The sequence below is a fragment of the Oryctolagus cuniculus genome, chromosome 9 (genome assembly GCF_964237555.1).
Source record: "Oryctolagus cuniculus chromosome 9, mOryCun1.1, whole genome shotgun sequence".
NCBI classification, from domain to species: domain Eukaryota; kingdom Metazoa; phylum Chordata; class Mammalia; order Lagomorpha; family Leporidae; genus Oryctolagus; species Oryctolagus cuniculus.
In genome coordinates, this window is record NC_091440.1 from 105,157,865 (window position 1) to 105,171,967 (window position 14,103).

Below are 14,103 nucleotides of genomic sequence, written 5' to 3' on the forward strand. Positions count from 1 at the left end.
GGTGAGGGGACTTAGAAAACAGCAACCTCGCATAGCCGGAGGTGAAGGTTATGTCCCTCAAGTTTATGCTCCTGATAACCTGGAAGCTGTTGCAAAAGCCTAATTAAAGGGACCGGAGCAACGTCGCCCACCCCCACCCCCCACTACCCCCTTGCAGCTGTCTGTGGAGAGGAAGAAGAGGAAAGAGTGGGTGTTAGGACGGAGGGGGCCGCTTTTCTGGTTGGATAGCGACTACGACCCTCAAGTTGAAGGCAGGATGCTCTTGGGGGCGCTGCGGGTGCCACTGGCCACACGGCGCAGCGCCCCGGGTGCGAGGGGCCGTGAGCAGGGCCGCCAGCGGTTTCTGGGCGGCCGGCGGCCACGCAGGAAAAAAAAACCCGCTTCCTCGCCCCGGCATCTGCCCACAAGCCGCCCGAGGTGTGTGCGAGAGCGTGGCCGCGCTGATACCGCTTTCTAGGAAATAGCCCGGGGGGAGGGGGCGAGGGAGGGACACGCTCGGGCTCCCCCCTCCGCCGACACCTTTCCCCGGAGGCCCCATGCTGCCTCCCTGCGTGGGTCCTTCGCCCGCATCCTCAGCGACCCCTCCGGGTCCGCGCCTCTCTCGCGGGCCAGGGCTTTCTCCGGATGGAGACGCTGCCAGCGCGGTCAGCCCTGACACGTGCTCGAACGCATCCTGGGGTCAAGGCTGTTTCTCCCGGGGACACGGTGGCGTTTCCTCGCCTCCTTCCTCCCGCCACCCCCGCCACAGCCTGTCTTTTCGGTGCATTTTACGGGGTGGGGGGTAGAGAAGGGGCGCGCGTTGGGCGCCCCCAGCGCCGAGGCCCAGCTGGCACGTGCACCGAGCGTGGCGTGGGACGGGGCAACCCGGGCACGGCGAGGCTGCGCCACTGCCCGCCGCTCCGAGAAAGGGGGCCCAAGCAGGGGCGCGGAGAGCCGCGGGGAGCGGGGAGGGGGGGGTGGAGGCCGGGCTGGGTGAGCTGTTCACTGGGTTCCCAGCACGGCGGCGGGGGAGCGAGGGAACCAGAGGTGCACGCGCCGCACTCGGGCCCCGGAGGCAGCCCCTTTAAACGAGGGTGGGGCGGAAGGGGTGGCTGGGGGGGAGGGGGATATCGCTTTAAAAGGGTGAGTAAGAGTTTGGGGCGCCGTCTCCCCTCCCTCTATTTGCATAGCCAATAGCTCTGGGGCTCCTGCTACTGCGCGCTGATTGTTACCGGGCAGATTACTTTTTTTTTTTTTTTTTTTTAGTGGGACGCGTTCCCCGCTACATCAAAAGGAAGCCAGGGGAGGGCGGAGGGAGAGCAGGGACCGGGGCGGGCGGAGGCCGAGGAGGGGCCCGGGCGCCTCCGACCAGATCTACGGCCACGGGAATGAGGCACCCCATCTCCTGTAAGGAAAGAAAAGGGGAGGCGAGGGGGCAGGCGAGGAAAATGCCTAATTGCCGTGGAAGCCATTAGCTTTCGGGAAGAGAAAGCGCTCCCTGAGCAACCCAAGTTAGCAACTCAAAGTGAAACAGCGCCGAGCGGCAGATGACACCCGGGCCGCGCACGGTGCGCCCCACCTATTGATTTTACTCAACCTGGACTGCCCGGCCAAAGCGTTTGAGTCACCGCGGAGAAAAGACATTCACGCGCTTAGATTTTAAGACCCCATAAAGGGATTACTCAGACTTCCCTTCTGCCACCTCCGAGCGGATCAGAGCAAGCTCCGGGGGGAGAGGGCAGAGAAGTCGGGGGCGACAGAGGTGTTTGCAGCGTGCGCCGCGCTCGGCGCGCAGGCTCCGTGGCGGGCGAGCGCTTCCAGCCGCGGACCGAGGGCGGCCCCCACCCCCACCCCCCCAGCGCCCGAAGCATCCCGGGCTCGGCTCGCGAAGTCGGGCGGCGGGGGCGGGGAAGAGGCGGGTGGTCGCCCGCGGGCCTGGCCCACCCGGAGGCCGGAGCCTGGGTGGCGGGTCCTCACGTCTGGGGAGCGAGCCGGGGCCCCCCGCCTCTCCCCTCCCCTCCCCCCTACCGGCGTCTAGCTTTACAGGCACATTCCTGGGGGAGGGGGTGGGGGCGAGAGGAGGGGCGGAGAGGGTCCCGGCGGGCGCCCCCTCCCCCGCCGCCTTCTTCATTCATGCCGACGCGCAGGTTCGGGCGCTTCCCGCGTGGCAGGCTCGCCTCTGGAAGTTCCCCCATTCACTTCCCCTTCCTATTTCGGCCCGTTCCCGACTGTGACCCTCGCATCGAATCCGTCCCCGCCACGTCCCGGCCGCTCTGCGGTCCCCAGCACGTGGAGTGGGGCGTGAGGGAGCACCGCGTGGCAGCCAGGTCCCCGGAACGCTGGCCCTGGAAACGGGCGGCTGCCCCTTCGGTGGCCCCTCCGACCACGTGTCAGAACCTTCATCTTCCACCTAGCACGCGGGAAAAGGCACGTTGCCTCACTGGGCAGAGGCGCGCGGTTTCTTTGCGCTCAGACTTAGGTTTGGAGAAAGCGCACGCGCCTGGGCTCAGTGCCTTGGAAGTCCCTGAAAAAAGAAATAGATAGTGATGATTCTTCCTTATTCTTTTTTCATCCCCTCAAGGTGGGGTAGGGATCCTGTCCCTTCGTAGGATCGGCGATAAACTTGTACGATCGCAAGTTTTATTGGACTTTATTACGTGCCGGGCCGGCGCCCCACCCCCACCCCACCCCCACTGCTAGTTTGGGGAGTTTCGGTTGGAAAGTGTACAAAACCCTGTAGGTGTAGGGTGCAGCCTGGTGTTGGGTGTTTATAAGCACTTTTTTTTTTTTTTGCACGAACCTGCAATGCCACGCACACATCCTCCCGAGCTCACCTGGCGGGTGTCTGCCAGCCAGGTAATCCCGCGGCCGCACAAAGCCGGGGAGCAGCCGGGTTCGAGCCCCGAAGCCTCCACGCAGGGACGCGAGGGGGCAGGGGCCGGTGCACAGGCTCGGGAATGCGTGCCGTTGACCTCCCCACAGCTCTCCAAGCGTTCGCGTTTCTCCAGGGAGGGATGGACGTTCGGAAAATCCAAGTCCTGCAGCCCACCCACGGGTGTTGATGGCCAAGTCCACGCGGGCACCCGAAGAGCAACAGGGCGGTCACCGGCAGGGTAGAGCAATGCGAGAAGGAAGAAGAAGGGAAACGTCGGGGGCCCGAGAGCCCGGGCGGCAGCGGAGCAGCCCCTCTAAGCCCCCGCGGCCGGGCGGTGCCATCCTGGGCCAAGCGCGCTTCGGAACCTTCGGGTGGCCCGCCCCGCGCGCCCAGGCTCTGCGGGCCTCGCGGGGCAGCGGCGGCCCGGCCTGGTTACTCCAGCAGCCCCTTGGAAGGGGGGAGGGGGTCGCAGATGGGCCGGGGGCTGGATCCCCGAGGCGGCCGAGGCGGCCGGAGTGGGTTCCGAAGGCGGGCGCCCGCCGTCTGTTCACCCACCTCGCGGCTCGCTCCCCTCCCTTGGGAAAAAAAAATGAAAAAGACCCGAACTTCCCCCTCTTCCTGTCTGATTCAGCCTCAGGACACGCCTCACGCGGCCGAAAATAGCTCTGGAAATGCATTTACTTTAGAAAAGTGAATTTTCCGAGGGGATCTGGGGCGGGAGGGGGGCTCGCCTGGCTCGGGGCGCAGCGGCCGCCTCGGGCCCTGCTGGCGCCCCCGGCCCCGGGCGCCCCCGGAATCGCGCCTCCGCCCGGGGAGCCACCACGCGGCTTTTTCGCGGAATTTTGACGTCACCCACACGTGGGGGAAGGGGCTGGGAGAGCTAGAGGAAGCGGCGGGGGAGGGGGCGGCGCGGGCCCTGCCGGCTCGCCGCGTCGGCGGGCGGCGGTGGCGACCCTCGGCCCGGAACCGCCCGGCCGCCCTGCCCCCACTGCCCCCGAGGACTCGGATTTTCCACTCTGGAAGTCGAGATCCGCTCTCGGCTCCGGGCGGGGGGGGGGGGGGGGACGACAACAACAACAAAAACACCAACTTACTTCTCTGGGTCGTGGTCCAGTTCCGTGTGAAAGGGACCTGGGACGGAGTACTGGGGCGGCTGGTCGCGACCCCCGCCCCCTTGCCCTCCCCACCCGCGGCCCCGGAGGGGACGTCCAGGTGCTTTTCGGTTCCTCGGGGAGTGAGTTCTGCGTTTGCTTTTTCCTCCCGAGCCTCCCACGCGCGCCCCGCGCCTCCCCGCCCCCACCCCACCCTGGCGGCCGTGGCCGCCGCGTGGGGTGACCCTCGAGCCGCGCGAGTCCCCCGTGAGCGACCCTGGACGAAATTTGCTGCACTGAGAGAGCAAGTCGGTCCAGAAACACCCCGTGAAAAGTTCTACAAATAGGCAGAAAGCGCAGGGAGGCTCCCCGCCCGGCCGCCGGATACCCATGTGGCGTCTGCACGCATGCAGAACCTTCTAGACGTGGACAGCTGAAAGCTGCAAGCGCCGGGGGAACCCACGCGCCCCCCGTTTCCCCTAAACTTGGGCAAAAGGCACTTTAATCTTCTTCATCTGGGGAGAGAGAGCTGAACTGTGTCACTTATTTTCTAAACCCACGGTGACAGTCCCGATAGGATGCGGCATTGGAGAGGCAGCCTGGGTGGGCACACTGGAGAGAAAACTTGGGTGTAGCAGCGTCCCCCCACTGCGGGGAAGGGACTGTGCGAAGACCCGCGTGCCGAAAGCCAGGGGCTGCCTAGACAATGTGCATTTGAGGTGGAATTACTTGTTTCAAAAGTAGGGGAGAAGTTTTCTGTTTGAATCAGTTATGAATTGTGGAAATGCTTCTTTTTTAAGCTGATGGACTTTGCTTGTGAGCGGTACCTTCTTCCTTCGTTTGAACACATCCTCTCTATTTTTAACTCATTATTGATTTGTTTTTCGTTGAATGATGGCTACTCTGACCCAGGGGGTTTTGTTTTGTGTCTTCTGGAAAAGGGGAAAAGAGATGGATAAAAAGGGCCACAACCATTGCAGAGGCTCAGCCTGGGCGAACTGTGTTGCACGGGGCTTCCTTTTTTTGGTACTTGATTTGATGGACACTTGGTTTGTGTGCACAAAGGCAGAAAAGTGGAATAAATTTTGAAAAATTTTACAAAGGAGGGAGCCAAAGGAAGTATTTAAAAAACCAAAAAAAGAAAAATGCCCTTCGAATTTTGCTGCAGCTTGATTTGAGATATGTAAGGTGTGGAGGTGAAGTTAAGCACTTTGTAGATGTAAATTCTTTGACAAATGTCCAGACTACCACCACCAGAATTTTCTTTTGAGCAGTAGTCAGTTTCATTTGTTTTCTAAACACTTCACTTTTCTTCCAACTCATCCCTTCCTTTTTAAAAAATACTCACTTCCCCAGTGTGATTGAATATTCTTTTGACTTCAGGGTTTTGCACAGCTGTGTCAGTTACACATTGTAACAATATAAAAATTCCTAATAAATATTCTTTAGTTAACATTTTATTTTTCAATCTTTAAGCATCAGGATTGCCAGCATCTGGTAGTACAATTTATACCATAATTCCACAACATGCTGAATTCATATTCTCCAAACTTTGAGAAACTAATTAATAAAAAACGGAGAAATAGTTTCCTTCTAGAATCTTTTTATTTTTATTTTCCTGGTGGCAAATTTCAGGAGGTAAATTTGAAATTTTTTCTAAAATTATTTTCCTGGTGTTCTTTGTTGGCATTAAAAAGACTGAGTTTCAAAATGTGAAACAGGCTGTTTTAAAAGTTGTACAGTCTTCCACATGTGTACCTCTGGAGTGAGGGGTTCTTTCTATTTTAGGATTGACCTGAAAGCCAGAGCTTTGTCTAAGTGTGCTAGACAATCCAAGCTAGGTTGGATTTAGACCCCTATGAGGAACGCATTTCCTCTTTGCTCAGCCTTAACTGAGGGTATCTGCTCTTACATGAACTTGAACAAAGTCTGTGCCTGTACATTGTGTAAACAGCTTAGAGAAGCACAACTCTGGGACAGGGAGGTTTATGTGGAAGGTGAATGAGAGCAGAAAATTCAAATTTATTTCTGCTTTAGTTCTCTCAAAGCACATTTTCACTGTGGTCCTGTGGACTATCAACCAGGGCAACTCCTTGCTTGTGATGTGTGGAAGTGAATGCCTTTGAGCCCTGTTTGGTAATAATAATCATGCTGATGATAACAGTAATTCTCCTCAATCTTGCAATGAGTATGTGTCATTTCTTTTTAAATTGTTATCAAATTGTAAAGAAATGAAAGTTGGGGTTTTGTTCTGGGAAGGAGCAATCTCACGCTTGTGAAAAGAGAGAGTCACAAAAATGTAGCACACTTTTTGCCTAAGGGGAGGAAAAACTCACAGAGTTGAAAAGGGAACCAGAAAATTCCCGAATTCCATTGCCTGATTTCCAGAAGCTTTCCTTCCTCATGCCCACATATGTTTCCGTTTTGTAGGGCAGCCAGCCGGGTCCACCGGGCAAATGCAAAGCCAGGACCCAAACCCTTTCCTGGTGTCAAGGAAGCAGACACTCTGCATGCATTTCCATAAGGATCCAGATGAAATGTCTCACATCTGGCATCCCGTGGCCACCAATTATTTCAGGATTGTGAGACTTTATTTTAAAAAGATATTTTGAGAGAGGGGGAGTAAGCTCCTAAGTTAGGTCTGTGCAGGCCATTTTGCTTTCGAGGCGTGCTGAAGTCATTTGTACTGAGGAAATTCAGTTGTATCAAGCAGTCGCTCACGGTCCATGTTGTATGATTCCAGTAAAGCAGCAAATGGCAAGTTTTTCTACTCTCTCCTTTCTGACGAGTATCTATTCTTGCAATGTTTCTTTGTAAGTAAGATGGTATATTTTATTTAAAATATCCTTAACAGAACAGTGAATGAGACTCAAACTTTATTTGCTTTTGTACAAGAAAAGTTCATATAATCCCTCTTTGTAGTGTAATTGCTAACAATTTTATGTCATCCAGCAAAGGATTTAAATAGCCCAGTAATGGAGCGCCAGTGAAATTTGCTGCACTTGGCATGAAAACCATATTTACTGCACGAAATCAAAGTGCGACCTTCCATTTAGACACTCGACATTTTCTCTAGACTTTAGGCTTTGTTCAGTGAAAATCGTTCAGATTTAGGACAGCATCGGTCTCTACCAGAGACTAGATGTGGGCTTTGCTGGGAGCCGGGGACCGAAGGACCTCATGCCATTTTGGCCAGTCACAGAATATGCCTTCTGTGTCTGCAAGTGTGCAATTGAAACTCTATATAGCATTCACTGAGGTTACTCATGCTGAGAGATCACATATGTGTTAAACTGATAACATCACGGGTCTGTGCACAGAGACATCGGGCCGGGGGGGGGGGCATGGTTCACATTTGTGAAGCAGAATGTAAGTGGTTTTTAGGGAACAAATATGCTGAAATTTCTGGGCTTTGGACAATGCCTTTGACTTTTTCAATTTTTTTCACTTGTTGCATTAAAATGAAGTCCTCTACTAGACATTGGGTAGGCATAAGATAGATAATCAATGTTTTGGAAGACAGGTGTGAACAAAAAAGGATTGAATAATACTGTTCCTACCCCCGGAGTAGCACATTGTCTAGTCATAAAGCTTGGGAAGAATATCCCAGCTTTGTGGATGTCTCTTAAAAAATAATGAAACCATAGAGTGGGAGGCGTGGAAAAGGTACCATTTCCCTCCTTCTCACATAAGTCACCTTAAAGCAAGGAGGCAGAAATTTATTTTCTCTTAGAACCTACTCTACAGTAAAGTTACCATCACTTGGATTCCATCATGTTTTTAAAACTTTTCTTAATGGATTACTAGTCCAATGGACCTAGTTGGTCGGATGTCTGGGTCACATGTTATGGGTCCGGGGTTTGCTAGCCCGTCACCCTGAGCGCCTTCCTCTCTTTGGGAGGCTACATCCCCCAGAGCACCTGGTTTGTGTCCGAGCAGCCCCTCCCCGTAGCTGACAGGCTCTCCATGAGTGTCCCCCTCCCTTCGTTAGGGAGTTTAAGGTCACAGCGCTCATTCTCTTGTCCTGGGTCGCGTGGACATTGAGGGCAGAACAGAGTCCTCTGAGTATGAGGCTGGGTAGCTCCTAGAGCCCATGCAGAAGCTGTGCTTTTGGTGAAGCCGACACTGCCTGGAAGTTGCCATACTTCCATCCTGCTTCCTGCTCTGTCCTCAACTAGGTTTTGACTTCGGGGGAGCTGCTAGATTTCCAAGATTGAGTTTCCATCTACGAAATTAGCTAACTGTAGAAAGGATCATGAAGTTCCCTTCCCGCTCCAACTCACTAAAACTCCAATGACTTTAGAAACCATTATTGTCACCAAAACAGCAATCAAATTGGTGTGGCGTCTTGGAATATATTTTATGTTTTTGTGTGAGAGTTCTGAAATTGTAGATGTAGGTATGTTCTCACTTCCTAGGTGTCTGGGAGATAGTAATTCATCAAGGGTTAAGAGCCGTAAATTCAGTTCCCCATATAGGTGGGCACTTGGTACATGTTGCCCGCTAATGGAAACTACCGTTTTCCTTGTTCTAAGCCAAGAGACTAGCAATGTCAGTCTTTAAAAAATTTAGAGGGGCCAGTGCTGTGGCGTAGCGGGTAAAGCCACTGCCTGCTGTGCTGGCATCCCATATGGTTGCTGGTTTGAGTCCTAGCTGCTCCACTTCCAATTCAGCTCTCTGCTATGGCCTAGGAAAGCAGTAGGAAGATGGCCCAAGTCCTTGGGCCCCTGCACCCACGTGGGAGACCCAGAGGAAGCTCTTAGCTCCTGGCTTCAGATCAGCTCAGCTCTGGCCGTTGTGGCCATTTGTGGGAGTGAACTAGTGGATGGAAGATCTCTTTATTTCTCTCTCTACTTCTGCCTCTCTGTAACTCTGCCTTTCAAATAAATAAATAAATCTTTAAAAAAAATTAGAAACTGAAAACATAGCCATATAACATGATTCCAGGGTACATCAGGAAATCTTCGCGAACAGATCAAACTAGCCTGATGCTTATTCCTACAACTCGAGCAGAACCCTTGTTGAGGTACCTCTAGACATGGTTTGGAACAGACTCTACCTTTCAGCTCCCTATTTAGGTGACTCAGTGGCAGCTTGTGGCCTTGGCAGGGCTCTTAAAATGAGGCTCACTCAGTGGAACTCTTGGAACACATCATGTTGTTTTTTTCTTCTGTTTTGTTTTTTGTTTTTGGTGAAAAAGGGTTAAAGTAAATTTCCCCACATTGCAGTCTTCAAAGCAGACATCCCTTCCTGCTCGCTGGGCTGTCCCAGTGGCGGGAGCAAGGGAGGAAGGGTTTCTGCCACTCCCACTTCTTGCCTCTCTTAGCAGTGGCCTGACCATGTGGGAAACTCCACTCCTGCGAGTTCTCTCCACACCAACAGAATCCGCCCAAGTAGAGGTTATTTGCTTTTACAAAATGGTGTTTGTACTTGTTTTCAAAGTATGGCTACTGAGAATGAGAAACTTGTAGTAGGTGATGAATAATGACACTTGGGGTAGTTTCTAAATAGTGTTCTCTATGAAAATTGTTTAAAAAAAACCCATGCTGCATGGTACCGTGAAGGGAGTGCTGGACTTGGGGTTGGGGAGATGTGTTAAGGGAGAGATGTGTAAGTTGGGGCAAGACTTAGCTGAGATCACAGCACTGGGGGTTCTAAGAAAATCCAAGGGTCCCCTCCCCCATCAGGCTCCTGTCTGGCGTGGAGGACCCCACAGAGTGTCCCTGAAAGGTGTTAATGGTGCCTCTGCCCAAACATTGCTGCCGCTGCTGAGCTCCTGTGCCCTGAGGGAGCCCCGGTGTCTAGCCGTTCTGTGTTAGATTTCTGTCTTAGATTAAGCCAGCTGCTTCTCCAAGTCCAAACTTAGCCCTACAAGTGACCGTCTTCCTACTGTGTGATGGGCCCCGAGCTAGGCTCTTTATAGAATCTTCCTTCAAACCATGTGACATTTGGGTCCTGAAGCACAAATCGGATAAATGACTTAGTAAAGGTCAGGCAGCTAGTTAGGGGTCGAACTTCCTGCTTCCTGGCAGTCTATCCGTGAGTGCTGTCGAGGCAGAACAAGCCGTCTCCCTCACTTGCGCTGACCTGCGGTCAGTTACTTGCAGGTGCTGGGTGGCTCTGTCTTCTCTCCCCTGCGTGAACGACCCTCCTCCCTAGCTGGATGGTAGCCCCCGGCCAACAAGCTACCCTTTCTGGATCCCGACTGGTTCGCTGATCCCTGTGGGCGCCTTCTTAGTGCGTGGCTGATCCTGGCACTGACTCTGGAACACGGTGGGGCCGTGGACAGTGCCTCTTTGCCTCTTCCTCCCGAAGGCTCCTGGTGTAAGCGTCCACTGGGCGTGTGAGTCTAGACTAGGAAAGAGAAAATGGCTATCCCATCTGCCAGAGGCTGACGGCATTCGTGAAACTCAAGACTGCACTCTGTTTTCTTATCCTTAAGTTGGGCGAATCAAATGGTGAATCATCTTACCTCGTCTAGGGTCTCTGCTCCCAGAGAACAGACTACTGCCTCTGATAAAGCATTAGAAGGGAGCATATTTCTGTTCTTTCAAGTAGCTTCCTCTGCAAGCATCCCAGCGTGGTGAGGGAGCCTCGAGTAATCAGGTGGAGGACCAAGGGTAGCTCATTAGGGCGGGATGAGGGGATTGATCAGTCATTTCTTTGCTCTGAGCCTTGGTTTTCTCATCTGTGAAATGGGGATGACGATACCTACCCAGAAAAGTGGCTGCAAGGAATAAATGTTGATAGTAAGTTGAGCATAGTGCCCTGGCATAGACTAAGCACTGAAATAAAGCTAAGTGAACCTTAGGATCGTTTTGTGTTGTGTTCTTTCAGAACCACTTCAGCCCTGGCAGCCTGCAGAATTATTAATGTGTTTTCTGTACTCTGTGAGATGTGGGAATTTCTATTCCAAATCTCAGCTCTGGGGTGTCTGCACCTATGGGGGTACATACAGACCCACCACCAGTGCGTATCAGTTGCTGCCCACATGGTTTAATCTCAAACCTATCCGTTCTAGACTCGAAATAACACGGACACACAGTGAGAGGTCATCTTCCAGCTTCGGTAGAGAGAACTGCAGAAACCCACCCTCACAATCCTGCAAGTGGGAAGACTGAGATTCTGAATTCAGTGCTTTCCAAAGCGAGTTAGGGGCTATAGGAGTTCATTCTCGTGAGTGGTAGAAAGAAGTGTAACACTTGAAACTCACGATTTCACAGATATTACAAGGATGCTTGAAGAAGGAATCCAGTTTTTAAAAAACTCAGTGAAAGCCGGCGCCGCGGCTCACTAGGCTAATCCTCCGCCTTGCGGCGCCAGCACACCGGGTTCTAGTCCCGGTTGGGGCACCGGATTCTGTCCCGGTTGCCCCTCTTCCAGGCCAGCTCTCTGCTGTGGCCAGGGAGTGCAGTGGAGGATGGCCCAAGTGCTTGGGCCCTGCACCCCATGGGAGACCAGGATAAGTACCTGGCTTCTGGCTCCTGCCATCGGATCAGCGCGGTGCACCGGCCACAGCGCGCTGGCCGCGGCGGCCATTGGAGGGTGAACCAAAGGCAAAGGAAGACCTTTCTCTCTCTCTCTCTCTCACTGTCCACTCTGCCTGTCAAAAAAATAAAAAAATAGAAAAACTCAGTGAAATGAAGAAGTCGTAAATCAGCCCAGCTTTTAAGAAGCAGGAAGGCTGTACTCAGAGAACTAAAATCTGGCCAACTGCGACTCCTGCTCTGCCTTAGACAACTCAGGACCAGTGGGATGGGCAGCTCACCTCCACCCGCGGTCACATGGTCTGTCGGTGTGGGAGCTGGCGCCAAAGCAGCACCCGCACTCCCGGAGCGGGAGAAGTCAAGGCTCCACATGGCTTCTGTGGGTGGCAGCAGCATGGCTGCGATTCCCTCGTTCTTGTCAGCACCTTCCCGCATTGTTGTTCTGTTTCCCAGCTGCATTAGGCTCTCTGCATGGCTTTGCCTCTGTCCTATCACTTTTCCAAACTTCTCTGCCTTGTGTGGCTTATCTGACAGTTCTTTGGAAAAGCTCCATTCTCAGGGCTTCTCATTATTTGACTTGATTTTTTAGCGTGCTCTCTGCAAACAGCCCTATCCCCGGGGCTTGTCCAAAGCAATCAGCAGTAACATTTCAACTACCTGGGGTGGCCATGCCAACTGGGGCTAACCAGAGGCGACCAAAAAATGCTGAGAGGGAAAACTAGGGCATCTGCTATCCACAGGGGGCTTTGAAAAGCTCGGACATATCCCTGAGACTCTCAGAAGCCACACGCACAGCTTTGTGCATGCCCAGTGCGGACCTGAGAAGCCACCCATCTCCCATCACCAGCTGGCCTTGAGGGTCTGACCATGAAGGAAGAACTTGAAGTGCCTACCAGGTTGTGGAAACCACCTCAGAGTCCCTGAGTGAAGGCTGGGGACACGTGGGTCTAAGGTGTTTCTGGAAACTTGGGTTTGGTCGTCGGCTGACCATGCAACAGCCAAGCAGAGGCTCCAGTGGCTGCACAGGACCAAGAATCCGAACTTCGCAGAGTTAGCTCAGGAAAGTCATGGCCGCGACAGTGAGAACAATGAGCCAAGCAGGGGGAGGGGGCAGGGAAGCCCTGGTGTCCAGGTTGGTCACATTATATTATTTAAAAGCCCAGTTTTCAATTGTTAAAAAATTATTACAAGATGCACAAACAGGAAATGTGACTTAAACACGAGGGGAAAAATGCAGTCAAAAGACACTGGACCTGAGGTGGCTCAGATGTGCTCTGAGGCCTACTGCAAATAAACCATTGTCAGTATGATCAAAGCACTAAACAAAACTATCTCTAAAGAATTAACATTCAGAAAGAGACAAAAATTACCTTAACAAATACAGGGGGTCAGCCTTTGGACCATTGGGTAAAGCCACTGCCTGTCCCAGATGCTCCACTTCCGATCCAGCTCCCTGCTAATGCGCCTGGGGAAGCAGTGGAAGATGGCCCAAGTGCTTGGGCCCCTGAACCCATATGGGAGACCTGGAAGAAGCTCTGAGCTCCAGGCTTGGCCTGGCCCAGCCCTGGCTGCTGTGGCCATTTTGGGGGTGAGCCAGCAGATGGACGATCTCTCTCTTTCTCTGTCTCTCCCTCTCTCTGTAACTCTGCCTTTCAAATATTTTTTTTAAAAGTACATAATGAAAATTTTAAATTTAAAATTCATAAGAGAAGCTCAATGGCAGTTTTGAGATAGCAGAAAAAAAAGAACCTAACTTAAACATAGGTTCATGGAGATCATCCAGTCCTAAAAACAGAAAGGAAAAACAGTGGAGAAAAATAGAATTTTAGAGATCTGTTGGACACCATCAGGTTTCCTAACATATACATAATTGGACTCCCAGAAGGAGCAGAAAGAAAGAATATTTAAAGAAATAATGAATGATAACGTCCCAAATGTATTTAAACACATGAATCTACCCATGCGAGAAATGAATTAAACTCCAAGTAAAATTAAAAGCAGGACAGTTACATCTAAAATACTTCATAGTCAAACCTTCAAAAGACAAAGAAAGAAACTTGAAAAAACCCAGGGAAAAACCCAACTCATCTCATGTGAGGGTCCTCAGTGAGTGTAATGGTTGACTTCTGATTAGAAACCGTGGAGACCCTCAGGTTGTGGGGTACGAAGTTCAAAATGCTGAAAGAAAAGACAGTCAGGGCTTGCATTGTGGTGCAATGAGTGAAGCCCCTGCCTGCCACATGAGCACCGGTTCTAATCCCAGCTGCTCCACTTCTGATCCAGCTCCCTGCTGATGTGCCTGGAAAATCAGCTAGAGTTGGCTCAAGTACTTGAGCCCCTGCCACCCATGTGGGAAACTTGGATGGAGTCCCCAGTTCCTAGCTTCAACCTGGCCCAGCTATGGCCATTGAAGCCATTTGAGGAGTGAACCAGTAGCTGGAAGATCAATATCTCTGTCTCTCCTTCTCTGTAGCTCTGCTTTTAAAATTAGAATAGAATAGAATAATAAAATATTTAAAAGTGAGATAACTTTTAATTCCCTATCTGGCACAACTATCCTTTAACAATGAAGGGAAAATTAAGATATTTCCAGAGAAACAAAAACTGAGAAGTTTTATTCTTAGCACACCTCCCTACAAGAAATACTGAAAGAAGTCCTTGTGGCTTAAAT

General features: G+C 52.1%; 1 long non-coding RNA gene across 2 annotated transcripts in view; it reads left to right on the forward strand.

The window, feature by feature from the left end:
• The window catches only part of LOC108177000 (uncharacterized), a 34,368-nt gene that overhangs the window by 2,110 nt on the left and 18,155 nt on the right, over positions 1–14,103 (forward strand). The window lies entirely within an intron of this gene.